The sequence below is a fragment of the Oncorhynchus gorbuscha genome, linkage group LG18 (assembly GCF_021184085.1).
Source record: "Oncorhynchus gorbuscha isolate QuinsamMale2020 ecotype Even-year linkage group LG18, OgorEven_v1.0, whole genome shotgun sequence".
Lineage (NCBI taxonomy): Eukaryota > Metazoa > Chordata > Actinopteri > Salmoniformes > Salmonidae > Oncorhynchus > Oncorhynchus gorbuscha.
In genome coordinates, this window is record NC_060190.1 from 6,770,116 (window position 1) to 6,791,767 (window position 21,652).

Consider the following 21,652-nt stretch of genomic DNA (forward strand, 5'->3'; position numbering starts at 1 on the left):
CTCATGGGGATATAGCCTCTGACTGGAGGGTTCTCTCGTGTTACTCCCTCCCTGCCACTGAGGAGAGGACAGAACAGGAGGTATTGTGTAATGAGAAAATGTGCTGGAAGTGGTTTTGGATGATGAGCTGCTATGGGGCTTATTGGTGTGTATGGCTAGGGAAGCAGAGAGAGGGGAGAGGTGTGGGATGAGAAGAAGTGTGTATGTGTGTACATGTGGGGGAGGGGAGGAAGTGTGTAATTTTCTCTTATGCATACAGTACCAGTCACTTACTCATTCAAGGGTTCTTCTTTATTTAAAAAAAACTATTTTCTACATTGTAGAATAACAGCAAAGACATCAAAACTAAGAAATAACACATCGAATCATGCAGTGCCCAAAAAAAGAAATCAAAATATATTAAATATTTTAGATTGTTCAAAGTTGCCACCCTTTGCCTTGATGACAACTTTGTACACTCTTGGTATCTCTCAACCGTCTTCACCTGGAATGCTTTTCCAACAGTTTTGAAGGAGTTCCCACATGTGCTGAGCACTTGTTGGCTGCTTCTCCTTCACTCTGTGGTCCAACTCACCCCAAACCATCTCAATTGGGTTGAGGTCGGGTGATTGTGGAGGCCTGGTCATCTGATGCAGCACTCTATCACTCTTCTTCTTGGTCAAATACCCCTTACACAGCCTTGAGGTGTGTTGGGGCATTGTCCTGTTGAAAACAAATGATAGTCCCACTAAATGCAAACCAGATGGGATGGCGTATCGCTGTGGAATGCTGTGGTAGCCATGCTGGTTAAGAGTGCCTTGAATTCTAAATAAATCGCAGACAGTGTCACCATCAAAGCACCACCATCACACCTCCTCCTCCTCCATGCTTCACGGTGGGAACCATACATGCGGAGTTCATCCGTTCACCTACTCTGCGTCTCATGAAGACACAGCGGTTGTGTTATGCAGGTGAGTGAGGACCCAAAAGCGACTTAACAGAAACTGAGTTTATTAAAGTCCAAACAGAGATAACATAATCCTCAATCCTTTACAGGAAATGTCCAAACGGGGAAAACATAAATCCTCTAGTTGTTGAGGGGAATTGCAGGATAAGCGGCAACAGACTGCAGGTCCCTTCGGGTAGGCGCGGCCGTAGCGGACAGAGACACCTGCTCACACGCAGCATCTGAAGATAAGGCAAAACACGACAGGACGGAACAAGGACACAGCAAACAGCAAACAAGAATCCGACAAGGACAGAGGCAGAAACCGAGAGAGAAATAGAGACCTAATCAGAGGGCAAAATAGGGGACAGGTGTGAGAGAGTAAACGAGGTCGTTAGGAGAATGAGGAACAGCTGGGAGCAGGAACGGAATGATAGAGAGAGAGAGGGATAGAGAGAGGGAAAGAAACCTAATAAGACCAGCAGGGGGAAACGAATAGAAGAGAAAGCACAGGGACAAGACATGACAATATATGACAATACATGACAGGTTGGAACCAAAATCATAAAATTTCAGTCCTAAGGACAGATTTCCACCAGGCTAATGTCCATTGCTCGTGTTCTTTGGCCCAAGCAAGTCTCTTCTTATTGTTGTTGTCCTTTAGTTGTGGTTTCTTTGCAGAAATTCGATCATAAAGGCCTGATTCACACCAACTCATCTGAACAGTTGATGTTGAGATGTGTCTGTTACTTGAACTCTGTGAAGCATTTATTTGGGCTTCCATTTCTGAGACTGGTAACTGCAATGAACTTGTCTCTGCAGCAGAGGTAACTCCGGGTTTTCCTTTCCTGCAGCGGTCCTCATGAGAGCCAGTTTCATCATAGCATTTGATGGTTTTTGCGACTGCACTTGAAGAAACTTTCAAAATTCGTGAAGTTTTCCACATTGACTGACAATCATCTCTTAAAGCAATGATGGACTGTCATTTCTCTTTGCTCTTTTGAGCTGTTTTTGTCATAATATGGACTTGGTATTTTACTGTACATGGCTATCTTCTGTGCAACATATCTTCCCAGAATTCTCAACGTGCGTGTGGATCTACTTTCCAGGGGGGGGGGTCCTATCTCTACAAAGTGAAGACTGCACTCCTCGGTGGTTCCCCAGATATGGGACCGGATCAGCATGGCCAACATAGATCTTAAACATCGCAAGAAAATGCACATTGTTGTCTGTTCTTCTCAATGAGGGATCTGGGCGCTCCATTGGGAACAGATGTTTTGGCATATCAGTGGCCTCGTACCCTGCGCTATGCGTTTCCTACAATGCATCTGATTCAAGCCACCGTGGGGAGGGTCTTTCAGGAGGGTCTGTTGTTGATTGCTGTGTCTCCCCGTTGGCCCAGACAACCCTGGTTCCCAGTGATCATTCGCCTGTTGGGCTGGGACCCGTGGAGGGTTCCGTGTAGTCGGGATCTATTGTCCCAGACGCATGGGAGAGGTTGGCACCCACGACCACATGTATGGGATCAGTGGGTTTGGCCCTTGAAAGGTTGAATTTGACGGCTAGGGGTTTACCCTTGAACGTGATTACGACTGTACAGTTGGCGCGTCACACACTCTACGAGAGGGTTGTACACATATAAGTGGCGTACTTTGAGGGTTGGTGTCTGGTTACAGGAGTTTCTCCTTTTCAAAGCTCTTTGGTGGACATTTTGATGTTTTTAAGCAGGGCCTTTTTCACATTGGAGGTATATATGGCAGCCATCTTGGTGTGTCATGTAGAGATTGACAGCACTACCCAGTGGTCTCATCCTCTGGGGGTACGGTACCTGAAAGGCATGCGTTGGCTCAGACCAGTGTCTGAGCCTATGGCACCAATCTGGGACCTGGCTTTGGTCCTGGACTCTCTGTGTGAGCCTCCGTTTGAACCATTGAAGTCTGTTGACCTGCTATGTAGCGTGCATTTGCGCTTTACCAAGTCACAACAGGGGTTCTGTTGTTTTGGACATGCAGTTCCTTGTACGAGTTCTGATATTTCAGGCTTACAAGGTAAGTATTGTTCTTAGAACTGTGGGGTTTATGGACTGCAGTGGCAGCATGGCAGTGCACATAGCCAAGTTGCAGCAGGTTCTGGTTCCCTATATTCTTCACGGAGTCGTGGCTGAACGACAAAAAATATCAACATAAACCTGGCTAGTTATACGATGTACTGGTAGAAAAGAACAGCGGATACTGGGGAGGCGGTCTAAGTATTTTTGTAAACAACAGCTGGTGCATGATATCTAAGGAAGTCACAAGCCATTGCACGCCTGAGGTAGAGTTTCTCATGATAAGCTACAGACCACATTACCTACCGAGAGAGTTTTCATCTGTATTCTTTGTAGCTGTTTACATACCACCACAGTCAGAGGCTGGAACCAAGATAGCTGTATTCCGCCATAAGCAAACAAGAAAATGCTCACCCAGAGGCGTCGCTCCTAGTAGCCGAGGAAACTTAAATCAGTTTTACCTCATTTCTATCAACATGTTAAATGTGCAACCAGAGGGAAAATAACTATATACTCCACACACAGAGATGCATACAAAGCTCTCCCTCGCCCTCCATTCGGCAAATCGGACCATGATTCTATCCTCCTGATTCCTGCTTACAAGCAAAAATTAAAGCAGGAAGCACCAGTGACTAGATCAATAAAAAAGTGGTCAGATGAAGCACATGCTAAGCTACAGGACTGTTTTGCAAGCACAGACTGGAATATGCTCCGGGATTCCTCCAATGGCATTGAGCAGTACACCACATCTGTCATTGGCTTCATCAGTAAGTGCATCGATGACCTCATCCCCACTGTGACTGTAAGTACATACAGGTCACCAAACGGACATTGAATTATTTCTCATAAATTACGATAGATAAATGGCTGGTTCTTTTTTTCCTTAGACGTGTAGGTTTTTGTACTTTAACGTGAAGTGGTCAAATTAGCTCTGGATTACCGTTTTTTTTACTTTAATCCCAGAAAATGGGCCTCAAACTCTAAAAGCATTGAGGCCTCGACGCTATCTTGTTTCTGGGCTAAGAAAGACAATTTGGCCAAACCTATGCTCACCAAGTTTCATCTTCAAAGTCTTTTCCTTTTAGGAGAAATGCCCATGTCCATTTGGTGATGTTTTATTCATTTGCAATAAGCAGCCAGTCACCATCTGGTGGAATTATCCAGTACAGCAGAAAAATGACCCAACATTTAAAATGTTATAAAACGGAAACCAAATGTCCGAGAGACTTTATTCGATGACTTCCCGGAAGACCGAGCCCTGAGGCACAACCTGAGGTCATCGGCCTATTTTAATAACACTCACGGACGTGTTGTAAGGGACCGTACATTTGCAATATGGAGATTCTCATCAACCATTTGGGTAATGCCACTCGCGTCCATTATGTAGTTTAGGGGCTCGTAAGTAAGCATTTCACTGTAAGTTCTACACCTGTTGTATTTGGCGCATGTGACTAATACAATTTGATTTGATCTTGATTTGATCTATATGGGGCTCTGACATCTCAGGCCTCATGAGGCTCTGACAGTTCAGGCTTCTCGGGTAAGTATTTGGGAAAAAGGTGGCTTCTATAACCCCTTTTTTGGAGCCGGTGGAACCTGTGTGTGCTTGGCCTACCGTTGTTATGCAGGTGAATGAGGACCCAAAAGCGACTTGGCGAAAACAGAGTCTTTAATCCAGTAAAGGAAATATGCAATACTCCTAGACATATCGGAGCGGTAAATAAAGCATAAAAAACAATTCCACTCGTAATGACGAGAACAGACTGGAGACTCGATCATAAACTGTAGGTTGCCTCGGGAAGGCACTTGACCGTAGCAGACTCAGACACCTGCTCACCACGCAGCATCTGAGGGAAACACGACACGACAGGGCGATACAAAGACACAGCACGGTGAACAATATACAAGGATCCGACAGGACAGAAACGGAAAACAAGGGGAGAAATAGGGACTCTAATCAGGGGAAAAGATAGGGAACAGGTGTGGAAAGATTAAATGATTGATTAGGGGAATAGGAACAGCTGGGAGCAGGAACGGAACGATAGAGAGAAGAGAGAGAGGGAGGGAGAGAGAAAAAAGGGAACGAACCTAAAAAGACCAGCAGGGGGAAAACGAACAGAAGGAAAAGCAAAATGACAAGACAATATAAGACAAAACATGACAACCGTGGGCCTCCTAGTTTGGTACACTCTTAGCCGGCTTCGGGTGTGATTGTATGTCCACATAGTATGTTATACCAAGTGACCGACTGAAAATAAACGTGCAGTTATGAATATAACTACTGTTCCCTGAAGGAGGGAACTAGGCATAACATATTTTGCCTCCACGCTGTTAAGGGGTTTGGGCTCGCTGAAGATCAGTACTGAATTGAGGAATTTAATACGAGCCCTGGGTGTGACGCGGATCCTGTGTTCTGCCTTACAAACAGGACAACGGAATGGATCGCATGCAGCGACCCAAGGAAACGACTCCGAAAAAGAGGGAAACGAGGCGGTGTTCTGGTCAGACTCCGAAAAAGGGCACATCGCGCACCACTCCCCAGCATTCTTCTTGCCAATGTCCAGTCTCTTGACAACAAGGTTGACGAAATCCGAGCAAGGGTGGCATTCCAGAGGGACATCAGAGACTGCAACGTTCTCTGCTTCACGGAAACATGGCTTACTGGGAAGACGCTATCCGATGCGGTGCAGTCAACGGGTTTCTCCACGCATCGCGCCGACAGAAACAAACATCTCTCTGGTAAGAAGAGTGGCGGGGGCGTATGCCTCATGACTAACGGGACATGGTGTGATGAAGGAAACATACAGGAACTCAAATCCTTCTGTTCACCTGATTTAGAATTCCTCACAATCAAATGTAGACCGCATTACCTTCCAAGAGAATTCTCTTCGATTATAATCACAGCCGTATATATCCCCCCCCAAGCAGACACATCGATGGCTCTGAACAAACTTTATTTAACTCTTTGCAAACTGGAAACCATTTATCCGGAGGCTGCATTCATTGTAGCTGGGGATTTTAACAAAGCTAATCTGAAAACAAGACTCCCTAAATTTTATCAGCATATCGATTACGCAACCAGGGGTGGTAAAACCTTGGATCATTGTTACTCTAACTTCCGCGACGCATATAAGGCCCTGCCCCGCCCCCCTTTCGGAAAAGCTGACCACGACTCCATTTGGCTGATCCCTGCCTATAGGCAGAAGCTAAAACAAGAGGCTCCCACGCTGAGGTCTGTCCAACGCTGGTCCGACCAAGCTGACTCTACACTCCAAGACTGCTTCCATCACGTGGACTGGGACATGTTTCGTATTGCATCAGATGAAAATATTGACGAATACGCTGATTCGGTGTGCGAGTTCATTACAACGTGCGTCGAAGATGTCGTTCCCATAGCAACGATAAAAACATTCCCAAACCAGAAACCGTGGATTGATGGCAGCATTCGCGTGAAACTGAAAGCGCGAACCACTGCTTTTAATCAGGGCAAGGTGTCTGGTAACATGTCCGAATATAAACAATGCAGCTATTCCCTCCGCAAGGCTATTAAACAAGCTAAGCGTCAGTACAGAGACAAAGTGGAATCTCAATTCAATGGCTCAGACACAAGAGGCATGTGGCAGGGTCTACAGTCAATCACGGACTACAAGAAGAAACCCAGCCCAGTCACGGACCAGGATGTCTTGCTCCCAGGCAGACTAAATAACTTTTTTGCCCGCTTTGAGGACAATACAGTGCCACTGACACGGCCTGCAACGAAAACATGCGGTCTCTCCTTCACTGCAGCCGAGGTGAGTAAGACATTTAAACGTGTTAACCCTCGCAAGGCTGCAGGCCCAGACGGCATCCCCAGCCGCGCCCTCAGAGCATGCGCAGACCAGCTGGCCGGTGTGTTTACGGACATATTCAATCAATCCCTATACCAGTCTGCTGTTCCCACATGCTTCAAGAGGGCCACCATTGTTCCTGTTCCCAAGAAAGCTAAGGTAACTGAGCTAAATGACTACCGCCCCGTAGCACTCACTTCCGTCATCATGAAGTGCTTTGAGAGACTAGTCAAGGACCATATCACCTCCACCCTACCTGACACCCTAGACCCACTCCAATTTGCTTACCGCCCAAATAGGTCCACAGACAATGCAATCTCAACCACACTGCACACTGCCCTAACCCACCTGGACAAGAGGAATACCTATGTGAGAATGCTGTTCATCGACTACAGCTCGGCATTCAACACCCTAGTACCCTCCAAGCTCGTCATCAAGCTCGAGACCCTGGGTCTCGACCCCGCCCTGTGCAACTGGGAACTGGACTTCCTGATGGGCCGCCCCCAGGTGGTGAGGGTAGGCAACAACATCTCCTCCCCGCTGATCCTCAACACGGTGGCCCCACAAGGGTGCGTTCTGAGCCCTCTCCTGTACTCCCTGTTCACCCACGACTGCGTGGCCACGCACTCCTCCAACTCAATCATCAAGTTTGCGGACGACACAACAGTGGTAGGCTTGATTACCAACAACGACGAGACGGCCTACAGGGAGGAGGTGAGGGCCCTCGGAGTGTGGTGTCAGGAAAATAACCTCACACTCAACGTCAACAAAACTAAGGAGATGATTGTGGACTTCAGGAAACAGCAGAGGGAACACCCCCCTATCCACATCGATGGAACAGTAGTGGAGAGGGTAGCAAGTTTTAAGTTCCTCGGCATACACATCACAGACAAACTGAATTGGTCCACTCACACTGACAGCGTCGTGAAGAAGGCGCAGCAGCGCCTCTTCAACCTCAGGAGGCTGAAGAAATTCGGCTTGTCACCAAAAGCACTCACAAACTTCTACAGATGCACAATCGAGAGCATCCTGGCGGGCTGTATCACCGCCTGGTACGGCAACTGCTCCGCCCTCAACCGCAAGGCTCTCCAGAGGGTAGTGAGGTCTGCACAACGCATCACCGGGGGAAAACTACCTGCCCTCCAGGACACCTACACCACCCGATGTTACAGGAAGGCCATAAAGATCATCAAGGACATCAACCACCCGAACCACTGCCTGTTCACCCCGCTCTCATACAGAAGGCGAGGTCAGTACAGGTGCATCAAAGCTGGGACCGAGAGACTGAAAATCAGCTTCTATCTCAAGGCCATCAGACTGTTAAACAGCCACCACTAACATTGAGTGGCTGCTGCCAACACACTGTCATTGACACTGACCCAACTCCAGCCACTTTAATAATGGGAATTGATGGGAAATGATGTAAATATATCACTAGCCACTTTAAACAATGCTACCTTATATAATGTTACTTACCGTACATTATTCATCTCATATGCATATGTATATACTGTACTCTACATCATCGACTGCATCCTTATGTAATACATGTATCAATAGCCACTTTAACTATGCCACTTTGTTTACTTTGTCTACATACTCATCTCATATGTATATACTGTACTCGATACCATCTACTGTATGCTGCTCTGTACCATCACTCATTCATATATCCTTATGTACATATTCCTTATCCCCTTACACTGTGTATAAGACAGTAGTTTTGGAATTGTTAGTTAGATTACTTGTTGGTTATCACTGCATTGTCGGAACTAGAAGCACAAGCATTTCGCTACACTCGCATTAACATCTGCTAACCATGTGTATGTGACAAATAAAATTTGATTTGATTTGATTGGCTCTTTGGGTGTGATTTCAGTTCTTCAGGTGAATATGACTGGTCGTTGACTCTCCATAGTATGTTATACCTCGTCCCTCCTTCAGGGAACAATATTTATAGTCATACATGTACGTTTCCTTTCCGTCGGTCACTCAGTATAACATATTACATCCTTTCAAGTGAGCTTTGTGAGGATCGACGCAGGAGATGAGAAGCAAGTATAGGAGTGAAGGTTTAATATAGACAGACAAGCAATGGAACAAGAACACCATCTGGGCATAAACACAACGCCACAACCAATGCTACTACAAGGAACAACACAGAGGAGCAGCTGTATATGCAGGGGCAATCAACAAAGTGAGGGAGTCCAGGTGAATCCAATGAGCGCTGCTGTGCGTCATGATGGTGACTGGTGCGTGTAAAGAAGGGTAGCCTGGTGCCCTCGAGCTCCACGGAGGGGGGCGGGAGCAGGCGTGACAACCTTAGTATCTAGACATTGTGTTTCTATTCCTGTGCTACACACACACACACACACAAAATCTCTGTACTTCACTCTACTGTAAAGTATGTGGTGCCCACGGTGGTCTAACACTCCTGCAGGTCTCTCATGCGTGTGGTACGTCTGGCATGTTTTTCTCATCCTATTTCACCGATAAAGTGGTTTTACCTCAGGCTGATTCAGGCAAAGACTGCATCATAAAAGCTCTAAATGGCTGCCACACACACACACACACACACACACACACACACACACACACACACACACACACACACACACACACACACACACACACACACACACACACACACACACACACACACACACACACACACACACACACACACACACACACACACACACACACACACACACACACACACACACACACACACACACACACACACACACACACACACACGGGACCCTGCCATTGAGGGCGGCTGTGGTGTTTACACCCTAGCCAACCAATCTCATCTCTTCATCTCAGGGCTGAGTGGAGGTAAAGAATAAGAGAATACAGCCATCATTTTGTTGGCTAATAAATCATTGTCCTTTTTATTGGGGTAGAGATGTATTTAGTGGACTATTTCATTGTGCTTTTGGGCTATTGAGTTAAAATGTCCTCTCCTTTTGAAAAAATCCTATAGAACTGGATGAGAGAACCCATCCCTATTTTTCTGTCTCTCGCTTTTGTGGTTTCGCTTTTGTGGTTTCTATCTTTCCTTTAAAATTTTCACTCTTTTATGTTACCCTTTATCACCTTTTCAGTCTATCTCTTTGTCCGTTTCCTCTACCTCATTCCCACTTTTTAGTCTCTCTCTTTGTCCGTTTCCTCTACCTCATTCCCACTTTCCAATCTCTCTCTTTGTCCGTTTCCTCTACCTCATTCCCACTTTCCAATCTGTCTCTTTGTCCGTTTCCTCTACCTCATTCCCACTTTCCAATCTCTCTCTTTGTCCGTTTCCTCTACCTCATTCCCACTTTTCAGTCTCTCTCTCTTTGTCCGTTTCCTCTACCTCATTCCCACTTTCCAGTCTCTCTCTTTGTCCGTTTCCTCTACCTCATTCCCACTTTGCAATCTCTCTTTCTTTCATTCACTCCCGTTTCCTCCCCCTTTCTTCCTGCTTCTCATTATCAGCAACGTTCGCTCCTCTGCTCGTATGCAGTCCATTCCTGCCAAAAAGCTCTTTCAATTAGCTGAAGTTGAATCGGAAGGCCCTCCATTCCACTCCTCTCTCTCCCTCTAGAAAGCATTGTGTGTGTGGAAGGCAGCAGCCAGCAAGCACCTCCTCTTCCCTGACACTCTCCCTATCAGACTAGTTATCTCCTATCATTCAACTCTACTACACACGGCTACTCTGTCTTTGTTTCTCTCTCTGTCTCTCTCAATTCAGTTCAATTCAAAGGGCTTTATTGGCATGGGAAACATCTGTCTCTCGCTCTCTCTCTGTCACTATATTTCTCTCTCTCTCTGCCTCTCTCTTAACCTCTCTCTGCCTCTCTCATAACCTCTTTCTGTTTCCCTCTCTCTGTCTCGGTCTCTCACAACCTCTCTCTCTCTCCCTTTCTGCTCTCTCTCCTTCTCCAAACAATTAGTCCATATTTACTATATAGACGCGAAGTATCATTCATATATAAACATGAATTAATGTCTCTCTGTGTCTTTCTTATTAATGACTCATTCATACACCACGAGCCATTGGAACAACCAATCGGTAGTCCATTACAGTCCCTTAATTATTTAAATGCTCAGTCTGTCGGATCAATGCACACAGATCCATAACCTTGGCATGTTGACAATATGCTGTTTGTGTGAGGCAATGCATTTAGAATACGTCATTGTCCACAATATCTAATACTTGAGTAGGGGACGCATCTTAATAACGCTGCATGTCAACACATTGTGTGCTGTTGTTCATCATTCAAGTTGACATGTTGACAAATAGCCGCGTGGAGTCTTTCAGTACCTTAGCCAGTTCCTTGAAGCCTCACAAATAGCTTCAGGTACTATGGGTTGCGTTCATTAGGAAGAAAATGGAGTGAAACGGAGAGGTACTACTTAAACATTTCCTATAAAGGAAATGCTTGTGTTCTGTTGCAAAACGTTTCTCTACTGTGTGCCCTACTTCTGACCACGACCCAGCTGAAGCTACAGTGTTACTATCCCCTTGATAGGAAGGTACCAACCTGTAAAACATGAGAGACTCGTGTCTCCCCATACAACCTGAAGGAAGAGTCTATTGCTGTTGATAAGCCCCGTCTCACAAAGTGTCCCAAATGGCACCCTATTCATTTGACATCTGACCAGAGCCCTGGTCAAATGTAGTGCACTACTGTATGTAGGGAATAGGATGCCGTTTGGTAGGCAAGAGAATCTTCCTCCAAATCCACTCGGCTACCCAGGAATGACATGTCTGTCCGTCAATCCTTTGTCTGCGCCCCAAATTGTACTCTGTTCTCTATATAGTGCACTACTTTAGACCAGAGGCCTATGGGAAGATTGTGCTATTTGGGATGGAGACTCTCACAGCGCGACTCTCCACACCATCGGATCGTGTGAACAAGAGATGCTTTCAGAGTGTGATACTGATCAGATATTGTCAGTCTGTCTGAGTTACTGTATAGGCTAGAAAATCCTATGTGTTTATTTCCTTATTCGCAGTATAACTTTACCTCTCTCTCTCTCTCTCTCTCTCTCTCTCTCTCTCTCTCTCTCTCTCTCTCTCTCTCTCTCTCTCTCTCTCTCTCTCTCTCTGTCTCTCTCTCTCTCTCTGTATTTCTTGGTTGAACAGTTGGTAAGCGAGAGGCATAATGCTAGCGGCTGCGTACTGTATGTCAATGATAAAGCATTAGGTTTTGTTGGCTCCAGTCGATTGTGTCTTTGTTTGTCTTCATCTTGGGGGAATTCAGACATGGGGACACATCACATGACGCATAACAGCTACATCAATACTGCACGGCTACAAAATGACAAATGGCACTGCCTGGTACAGTTATATTCCCAGCTTGCATCAATATATTTATCTCTCCATTTAATGTAGGGCTGGATGGAACCATTGATATAGACTCAAGTGTCTCTACTCTGCTCCTCGTAAGTGAGACTGTCGAAAGAATTGAGAGACAGAAAGAGAGGAGTTCAAATTTGATCGGTCACGTACACATGGTTAGCAGATGTTATTGCGAGTGTAGTGAAATGCTTGTGCTTCTAGTCCCGACAATGCAGTAATAACCAACGAGTAATCTAACATTTCCACAACAACTACCTAATACACACAAATCTAAGTAAAGGAATGGAATAAGAATATATACATATAAATATATGGATGAGCAACGACAGAGCAGCATAGACAAGATGCAATAGATGGTATAAAATACAGTATATACATATGAGATGAGTAATGCAAATATGTAAACATTATTAAGGTGGCATTGTTAAAGTGACTAGTGATCCATTTATTAAAGTGGCCAATGATTTCAAGTCTGTATATAGGCAGCAGCATCTCTGTGTTAGTGATGGCTGTTTAACAGTCTGATGGCCTTGAGACTGAAGCTGTTTTTCAGTCTCTCGGTCCCAGCTGTGATGCACCTGTACTGACATCGCCTTCTGGATGATAGCGGGGTGAACAGGCAGTGGCTCGGTTGGTTGTTGTCCTTGATGATCTTTTTGGCCTTCCTGTGACATCGGGTGCTGTAGGTGTCCTGGAGGGCAGGTAGTTTGCCCCCGGTGATGCGTTTTGCAGACCGCACCACCCTCTGGAGAGCCTTGCGGTTGTGGGCGGTGCAGTTGCCGTGCCAGGCGGTGATACAGCCCGACAGGATGCTCTCAATTTTGCATCTGTAACGGCTTGGGTGGTAGACTTGGTAAAAAAGAAAAGAAAAGATGCCCCCTATCTCACTCTTTCGTTCTCTCTTTCTGTCTCTCTCTCTTATCTCTCTTTCTCTGTCATCCCCCACTCTCTCGGGTGAGATGACTGTTCTCATGGCAACGCAGCAGATTGCTTCAAAATCGCTGTGGTTGTTGGGCGCCATGGCAACATATTACATATGACGGGGAGTCTTCCTCTGTTGGGGCTTCTGTTAACAATCATACATATCACCCATGGTGACTGACACACGTCTCAGTCAGCACAGTTCAGGAGAGTGCCACACTCCACGCACACCTGCACTTGAACACGGTCAGCTTGGTTAACATGGATGGCAACAAGTGGGTGTTCCTTTGGGTGGCATTGTATTTTTCGGTTTCCTAATTGAAATTCTAATGTTAGGCACCTACTGCTAATCCCGTGTTGCATGCGCTTTACAGTAGTACAGTACCACACGTTACGTGGCAGACATTTTCAGGGATTGGATGCGTACAGCGCTTCGAAGGCGTGTTAGATTCAGTCAAATACAGACTGCGTAGTGACAAGTTGTAGTAGGACAGACAGATCTCGCTTTGTCATCTTCATCACCATCTGTCCATTGTTCTTCCCCCTCATTGTTGAAATGATCTGGTGCCCTCCCTCCCTCTCTGTTACTGCCAGTTAGCTGTCTCAGGAATCTCATTAAGCACACATTTAACTCCGCACGTTGCTGCCCTCCCTCTCTCTCTGTCTCATTTATAGAGTATGTATTTATTTCCTGGACTAGAATTGTTTCGGAGGCTGGCAGAGCGTTGCCATGGAGACGGCGGCCGTATCCGCAGCAACCAACACACCAGAAAGGAGAGCGAGCAAAAGAGAGAGAGAGAGAAAGGCGAGGGTGGCAGGTCACGGGTGGGGGAGAATGAGTTGAGTTTATCTGGCAGTGGCACGCACTTGTCAACACACATAGTACATACTGATACTTATTCACACAAGCACTTTATACATTATGACTCTCTCTCTCTCTCTATTCTCGCTCTCCCTCTTACTCTCTACTCTACTCTCTCTCCCGCTTTCTCTACACTGGATTTCTATTCCCTCTTCCCATTCTTACTACTCTCTACTCTCCTCTCTCTCTACTCTCCTCTCTCTCTACTCTCCTCTTTCTCTCTCCCTTCACGCTCTCTCTCTCTCTCTATTCTCCCTCACTACTCTCTCCTCTACTCTCTCTCTCTATTCTCCCTCACTACTCTCTCCTCTACTCTCTCTCTCTCTCTATTCTCCCTCACTACTCTCTCCTCTACTCTCTCTCTCCCCACTCTCTTTTCTCTCTCCCTCTCTCTCTCTCTCTCTCTCTACTCTCCTCTTTCTCTCTCCCTCTCTCTCTCTCTCTCTCTATTCTCCCTCACTACTCTCTCCTCTACTCTCTCTCTCTCTATTCTCCCTCACTACTCTCTCCTCTACTCTCTCTCTCTCTATTCTCCCTCACTACTCTCTCCTCTACTCTCTCTCTCTCTATTCTCCCTCACTACTCTCTCCTCTACTCTCTCTCTCTCTATTCTCCCTCACTACTCTCTCCTCTACTCTCTCTCTCTCTCTATTCTCCCTCACTACTCTCTCCTCTACTCTCTCTCTCTCTATTCTCCCTCACTACTCTCTCTCTACTCTCTCTCTCTCTATTCTCCCTCACTACTCTCTCCTCTACTCTCTCTCTCTATTCTCCCTCACTACTCTCTCCTCTACTCTCTCTCTCTCTATTCTCCCTCACTACTCTCTCCTCTACTCTCTCTCTCTATTCTCCCTCACTACTCTCTCCTCTACTCTCTCTCTCTCTATTCTCCCTCACTACTCTCTCCTCTACTCTCTTTCTCTCTATTCTCCCTCACTACTCTCTCTCTACTATTCTCCCTCACTACTCTCTCCTCTACTCTCTCTCTCTATTCTCCCTCACTACTCTCTCCTCTCTCTCTCTCTCTATTCTCCCTCACTACTCTCTCCTCTACTCTCTCTCTCTATTCTCCTCACTCTCTCTCTCTCTCTCTCTCTCTCTCTATTCTCCCTCACTACTCTCTCCTCTACTCTCTCTCTATTCTCCCTCACTACTCTCTCCTCTACTCTCTCTCTCTCTATTCTCCCTCACTACTCTCTCCTCTACTCTCTCTCTCTCTATTCTCCCTCACTACTCTCTCCTCTACTCTCTCTCTCTCTATTCTCCCTCACTACTCTCTCCTCTACTCTCTCTCTCTATTCTCCCTCACTACTCTCTCTCTCTATTCTCCTCACTACTCTCTCCTCTACTCTCTCTCTCTATTCTCCTCACTACTCTCTCCTCTACTCTCTCTCTCTATTCTCCCTCACTACTCTCTCCTCTACTCTCTCTCTCTATTCTCCCTCACTACTCTCTCTCTCTCTCTCTCTCCCACTCTCTTTTCTCTCTCCCTCTTTCTCTGTACTCTCTCGCTCTACTCAACTCTACTCTCTCTCTCTCTATTCTCCCTCACTACTCTCTCCTCTACTCTCTCTCTCTCTATTCTCCCTCACTACTCTCTCCTCTACTCTCTCTCTCTCTATTCTCCCTCACTACTCTCTCCTCTACTCTCTCTCTCTCTATTCTCCCTCACTACTCTCTCCTCTACTCTCTCTCTCTATTCTCCCTCACTACTCTCTCCTCTACTCTCTCTCTCTCTATTCTCCCTCACTACTCTCTCTGAACTCTACTCTCTCTCTCTCTATTCTCCCTCAATCTCCTCTACTCTCTCTCTCTATTCTCCCTCACTACTCTCTCCTCTACTCTCTCTCTCTCTATTCTCCCTCACTACTCTCTCCTCTACTCTCTCTCTCTCTATTCTCCCTCAACTCTCTCCTCTCTAACTCTCTCTCTATTCTCCCTCACTACTCTCTCCTCTAATTCTCCCTCACTACTCTCTCCTCTACTCTCTCTCTATTCTCCCTCACTACTCTCTCAATCTCTCTCTCTATTCTCCCTCACTACTCTCTCCTCTACTCTCTCTCTCTCTATTCTCCCTCACTACTCTCTCCTCTACTCTCTCTCTCTATTCTCCCTCACTACTCTCTCCTCTACTCTCTCTCTCTATTCTCCCTCACTACTCTCTCTCTCTATTCTCCCTCACTACTCTCTCCTCTACTCTCTCTCTCTATTCTCCCTCACTACTCTCTCCTCTACTCTCTCTCTCTATTCTCCCTCACTACTCTCTCCTCTACTCCTCTCTCTAAACTCTCTCCCTCTATCTTTCTCTATTCTCCCTCACTACTCTCTCCTCTACTCATTCTTCAAATATTCTCCCTCACTACTCTCTCCTCTAACTACTCTCTCCTCTACTCTCTCTCTCTCTATTCTCCCTCACTACTCTCTCCTCTACTCTCTCTCTCTCTATTCTCCCTCACTACTCTCTCCTCTACTCTCTCTCTCTCTATTCTCCCTCACTACTCTCTCCTCTACTCTCTCTCTCTCTATTCTCCCTCACTACTCTCTCCTCTACTCTCTCTCTCTATTCTCCCTCACTACTCTCTCCTCTACTCTCTCTCTCTCTATTCTCCCTCACTACTCTCTCCTCTACTCTCTCTCTCTATTCTCCCTCACTACTCTCTCCTCTACTCTCTCTCTCTCTATTCTCCCTCACTACTCTCTCCTCTACTCTCTCTCTCTCTATTCTCCCTCACTACTCTCTCCTCTACTCTCTCTCTCTCTATTCTCCCTCACTACTCTCTCCTCTACTCTCTCTCTCTCTATTCTCCCTCACTACTCTCTCCTGACTCTCTCTCTCTCTCTCTATTCTCCCTCACTACTCTCTCCTCTACTCTGATTCTCCCTCACTACTCTCTCCTCTACTCTCTCTCTCTCTATTCTCCCTCACTACTCTCTCCTCTACTCTCTCTCTCTCTATTCTCCCTCACTACTCTCTCCTCTACTCTCTCTCTCCCCACTCTCTTTTCTCTCTCCCTCTTTCTCTGTACTCTCTCGCTCTACTCAACTCTACTCTCTCTCCCCCTATTTCTCTCTACTCTTTCTACTCTCTCTTCTTTATCTCTCTCTCTTTTCTCTCTCTCTCTGTCAGAAGTGTGTGTTACAGACTCTCAAAGTGGATCAGCTATGCTATGGTAGCTTAACTTGTTCTGAACTGACTCGCCTAGTTAAATACAGGTCAACAAAAACTGACCAAGCAACCTCAGGAACATTAACATACAATAACTCAGGTTCAGGTTCTCAAATTCAATACCTTCATGTCTTCTGTGCATTTGTGTGTGTTTCTGCAACCATGCTATCATTTCCACTGTGTACATTAGGGTTTGCAGTTGATTTAGAACCGAAAATATGCGGTTGGGTCATTCCACCAATTCGTTGCCTTTTGAGAAGTTTAACTTAGTCCCCCAAAAACATTTTAACATAAAGAGCACATGTTCAAATAAAGAAAAATGACCGTAACAGGGTTGACCAAAACAGGGTTGACCGTAACAGGGTTGACCGTAACAGGGGTTGACCGTAACAGGGGTTGACCGTAACAGGGGTTGACCGTAACAGGGGTTGACCGTAACAGGGTTGACCGTAACAGGGTTGACCGTAACAGGGTTGATGATTTCATTTGAAATCAGCCATAAATCCCCTTGTGATGTGGAATGGAAGCTTGTTATGTGCATCAGGGAGTGGCAACTGAACGCAAGCTTCACAAAATAATAGAAAGTGTTAAACATTTCTAGCCTGTTCATCTATGGGTAACAGGTTAATGCTCAACCCGCTCAATTTTCCAACACAAAACACCAAACATGATTGGACTATTAGATGATTAATGTTTCTTTAGAATATTGTTTTCACAAAGCAATAGTTTCAGCGTGCGTAAAGGCCCCGACGTAAATGAATCAATAGTTTCAGCGTGCGTAAAGGCCCCGACATAAATGAATCAATAGTTTCAGCGTGCGTAAAGGCCCCGACGTAAATGAATCAATAGTTTCAGCGTGCGTAAAGGCCCCGACGTAAATGAATCAATAGTTTCAGCGTGCGTAAAGGCCCCGACGTAAATGAATCACTAGTTTCAGCGTGCGTAAAGGCCCCGACGTAAATGAATCAATAGTTTCAGCGTGCGTAAAGGCCCCGACGTAAATGAATCAATAGTTTCAGCGTGCGTAAAGGCCCCGACGTAAATGAATCAATAGTTTCAGCGTGCGTAAAGGCCCCGACGTAAATGAATCAATAGTTTCAGCGTGCGTAAAAGGCCCCGACGTAAATGATTCAATAGTTTCAGCGTGCGTAAAGGCCCCGACGTAAATGAATCAATAGTTTCAGCGTGCGTAAAAGGCCCCGGCGTAAATGAATCAATAGTTTCGGCGTGCGTAAAAGGCCCCGACGTAAATGAATCAATAGTTTCAGCGTGCGTAAAAGGCCCCGACGTAAATGAATCAATAGTTTCAGCGTGCGTAAAAGGTCCCGACGTAAATGAATCACTAGTTTCAGCGTGCGTAAAGGCCCCGACGTAAATGAATCACTAGTTTCAGAGTGCGTAAAGGCCCCGACGTAAATGAATCACTAGTTTCAGCGTGCGTAAAGGCCCCGACGTAAATGAATCAATAGTTTCAGCGTGCGTAAAGGCCCCGACGTAAATGAATCACTAGTTTCAGAGTGCGTAAAGGCCCCGACGTAAATGAATCAATAGTTTCAGCGTGCGTAAAAGGCCCCGGCGTAAATGAATCAATAGTTTCGGCGTGCGTAAAAGGCCCCGACGTAAATGAATCAATAGTTTCAGCGTGCGTAAAAGGCCCCGACGTAAATGAATCAATAGTTTCAGCGTGCGTAAAAGGTCCCGACGTAAATGAATCACTAGTTTCAGCGTGCGTAAAATCACTAGGCCCCCCCGACGTAAATGAATCACTAGTTTCAGAGTGCGTAAAGGCCCCGACGTAAATGAATCACTAGTTTCAGCGTGCGTAAAGGCCCCGACGTAAATGAATCAATAGTTTCAGCGTGCGTAAAGGCCCCGACGTAAATGAATCACTAGTTTCAGAGTGCGTAAAGGCCCCGACGTAAATGAATCAATAGTTTCAGCGTGCGTAAAGGCCCCGACGTAAATGAATCACTAGTTTCAGCGTGCGTAAAGGCCCCGACGTAAATGAATCAATAGTTTCAGCGTGCGTAAAGGCCCCGACGTAAATGAATCAATAGTTTCAGCGTGCGTAAAAGGCCCCGACGTAAATGAATCAATAGTTTCGGCGTGCGTAAAAGGCCCCGACGTAAATGAATCAATAGTTTCAGCGTGCATAAAAGGCCCCGACGTAAATGAATCAATAGTTTCAGCGTGCGTAAAGGCCCCGACGTAAATGAATCACTAGTTTCAGCGTGCGTAAAGGCCCCGACGTAAATGAATCACTAGTTTCAGCGTGCGTAAAGGCCCCGACGTAAATGAATCACTAGTTTCAGCGTGCGTAAAGGCCCCGACGTAAATGAATCAATAGTTTCAGAGTGCGTAAAGGCCCCGACGTAAATGAATCAATAGTTTCAGCGTGCGTAAAGGCCTTATTGATTTCTCCATGTGGTCTATATTAAAAAGGGCACTTCATTTAATAGAACAGCCTTTTAAAATGAAATATTGACGCACAGTTTCTGCTTAAAATGTCAAAGGGACGCAAAGACAATCTTTTGTGGAACTGTAAGAGTTCCTTTTGATTTTAGTCAAATGTATGAATGTTACTGTAGTGTGAAACCAGAGTGTGTCATACAGTATATTTGAGTGTTTAGTGGGAAACACTTTACATCCAGTTACTCTTATTATAGCAGTAACAATATTGTGAGGTTTCTTGCCCATAGGTATCAGTCAAGTCATTGTTTTTGTTTGAGTTACGGACTGCAGCTTTAAGACATTCTTTTAACCCGTGTTGTAATGGTGTAATAACTGTAGTAACATTGTTTCCTCGCAGGTATCTGATGAATGTGACGTTCGAGGGACGTAACCTGTCGTTCAGTGAGGATGGATACCAGATGCATCCCAAACTGGTCATCACCCTGCTAGACAAGCAGAGACGCTGGGACAAGGTGAGTATCTCTCATCTTCCTCTCCTTCTCTTTCCATGTCTCTCTCTCATTCTCTCCCTTTCTCTGGTTTCTTTCTTTGATTTCTCTCACACCCTTTTTCTTCCTCTCTCTCTCTTTCTCTCTCTCTCGCTATGTTTATTTCACTTTCTCTTCCTTACTCTCTTTCTCTCTCTTCCTTTCTCTCTCTTCCTTTCTCTTTCTTCTTTCTCTTTTTCTTCATCCTCTCTCTCTTTCTCTCTCTTCCTTTCTCTTTCTTCTTTCTCTTTCTCTTCATCCTCTCTCTCTTTCTCTCTCTTCCTTTCTCTTTCTTCTTTCTCTTTCTCTTCATCCTCTCTCTCTTTCTCTCTCTTCCTTTCTTTCTTCTTTCTCTTTCTCTTCATCCTCTCTTCCTTTCTCTTTCTTCTTTCTCTTTCTCTTCATCCTCTCTCTCTTTCTCTCTCTTCCTTTCTTTCTTCTTTCTCTTTCTCTTCATCCTCTCTTCCTTTCTCTTTCTTCTTTCTCTTTCTCTTCATCCTCTCTCTCTTTCTCTCTCTTCCTTTCTCTTTCTTCTTTCTCTTTCTCTTCATCCTCTCTCTATTTCTCTCTCTTCCTTTATCTTTCACTTTCTCTTTCTCTTCATCCTCTCTCTCTTTCTCTTTCTTTTCATCCTCTCTCTCTTTCTCTCTCTTCCTTTCTCTTTCTCTCTCTTCCTTTCTCTTTCTTCTTTCTCTTTCTCTTCACCCTCTCTCTATTTCTCTCTCTTCCTTTCTCTTTCTCTTTCTCTTTCTCTTCATCCTCTCTCTATTTCTCTCTTTTTCTTTCTCTTTCTTCTCTTTCTTTCTCTCTCTTTATTTGTGTTTTATTTGTCCCTGATGATTTATGATTATGCAAACCACCCAATCATTCGTCCCTCCTCTCTTTCTTCCCTCCCCTCTCTCTTCCCTCCCCTCTCTCTTCCCTCCTCCCATCCCCAGGTGGGTAAGTGGGAGAACAGCTCCCTGTCCATGAAGTACCACGTGTGGCCCAGGTTTGAGCTGTTCTCCGATGGGGAGGCCCGGGAGGACGACCACCTGTCCATCGTGACACTGGAGGAGGCTCCCTTTGTCATCGTGGAGGACGTGGACCCCCTCAGTGGCACCTGCATGAGGAACACCGTGCCGTGCAGGAAACAGCTTAAAATACTGTAAGACAACTAGGATCCACCTTAACCAAATACACAACCCTATACTGTATTCCCTCTCTCCTATTGATCATATCTTGAGTGATGATGCCAAATTCAACTACAGCCGTTTATACCATTACCTCCTTCATGAAACAACTCAAAATACTGTGAAGACTATAGACCTATATCACAGGTGGCCTGTGGCACCTTAATTGGGGAGAACAGGATCAAAGTCATGGCTGGAACGGAATCAATGCAATGGTTTCAAACACATCAAACACATGGTTTCCATGTGTTTGTTACCATTCCATTCACTCAATTCCAGGCATTATTATGAGTCGTCCTCTCCTCAGGAGCCTCCTGTGATCAGTATTGAATATAGACGTCAATGTTTAGGTTGTCATACCTGTAGCTCAAAATCCTATGAGAACCATAGACCAATATCTCTATTAAAAACAGAGCAATATCTCTATTAAAAACAGAGCAATA

The 21,652-nt window shown here is 45.5% G+C and overlaps 1 pseudogene; it reads left to right on the forward strand.

Moving 5' to 3' along the window:
• Positions 1 to 21,652, forward strand: part of LOC124004086 — a 174,822-nt pseudogene that overhangs the window by 105,098 nt on the left and 48,072 nt on the right.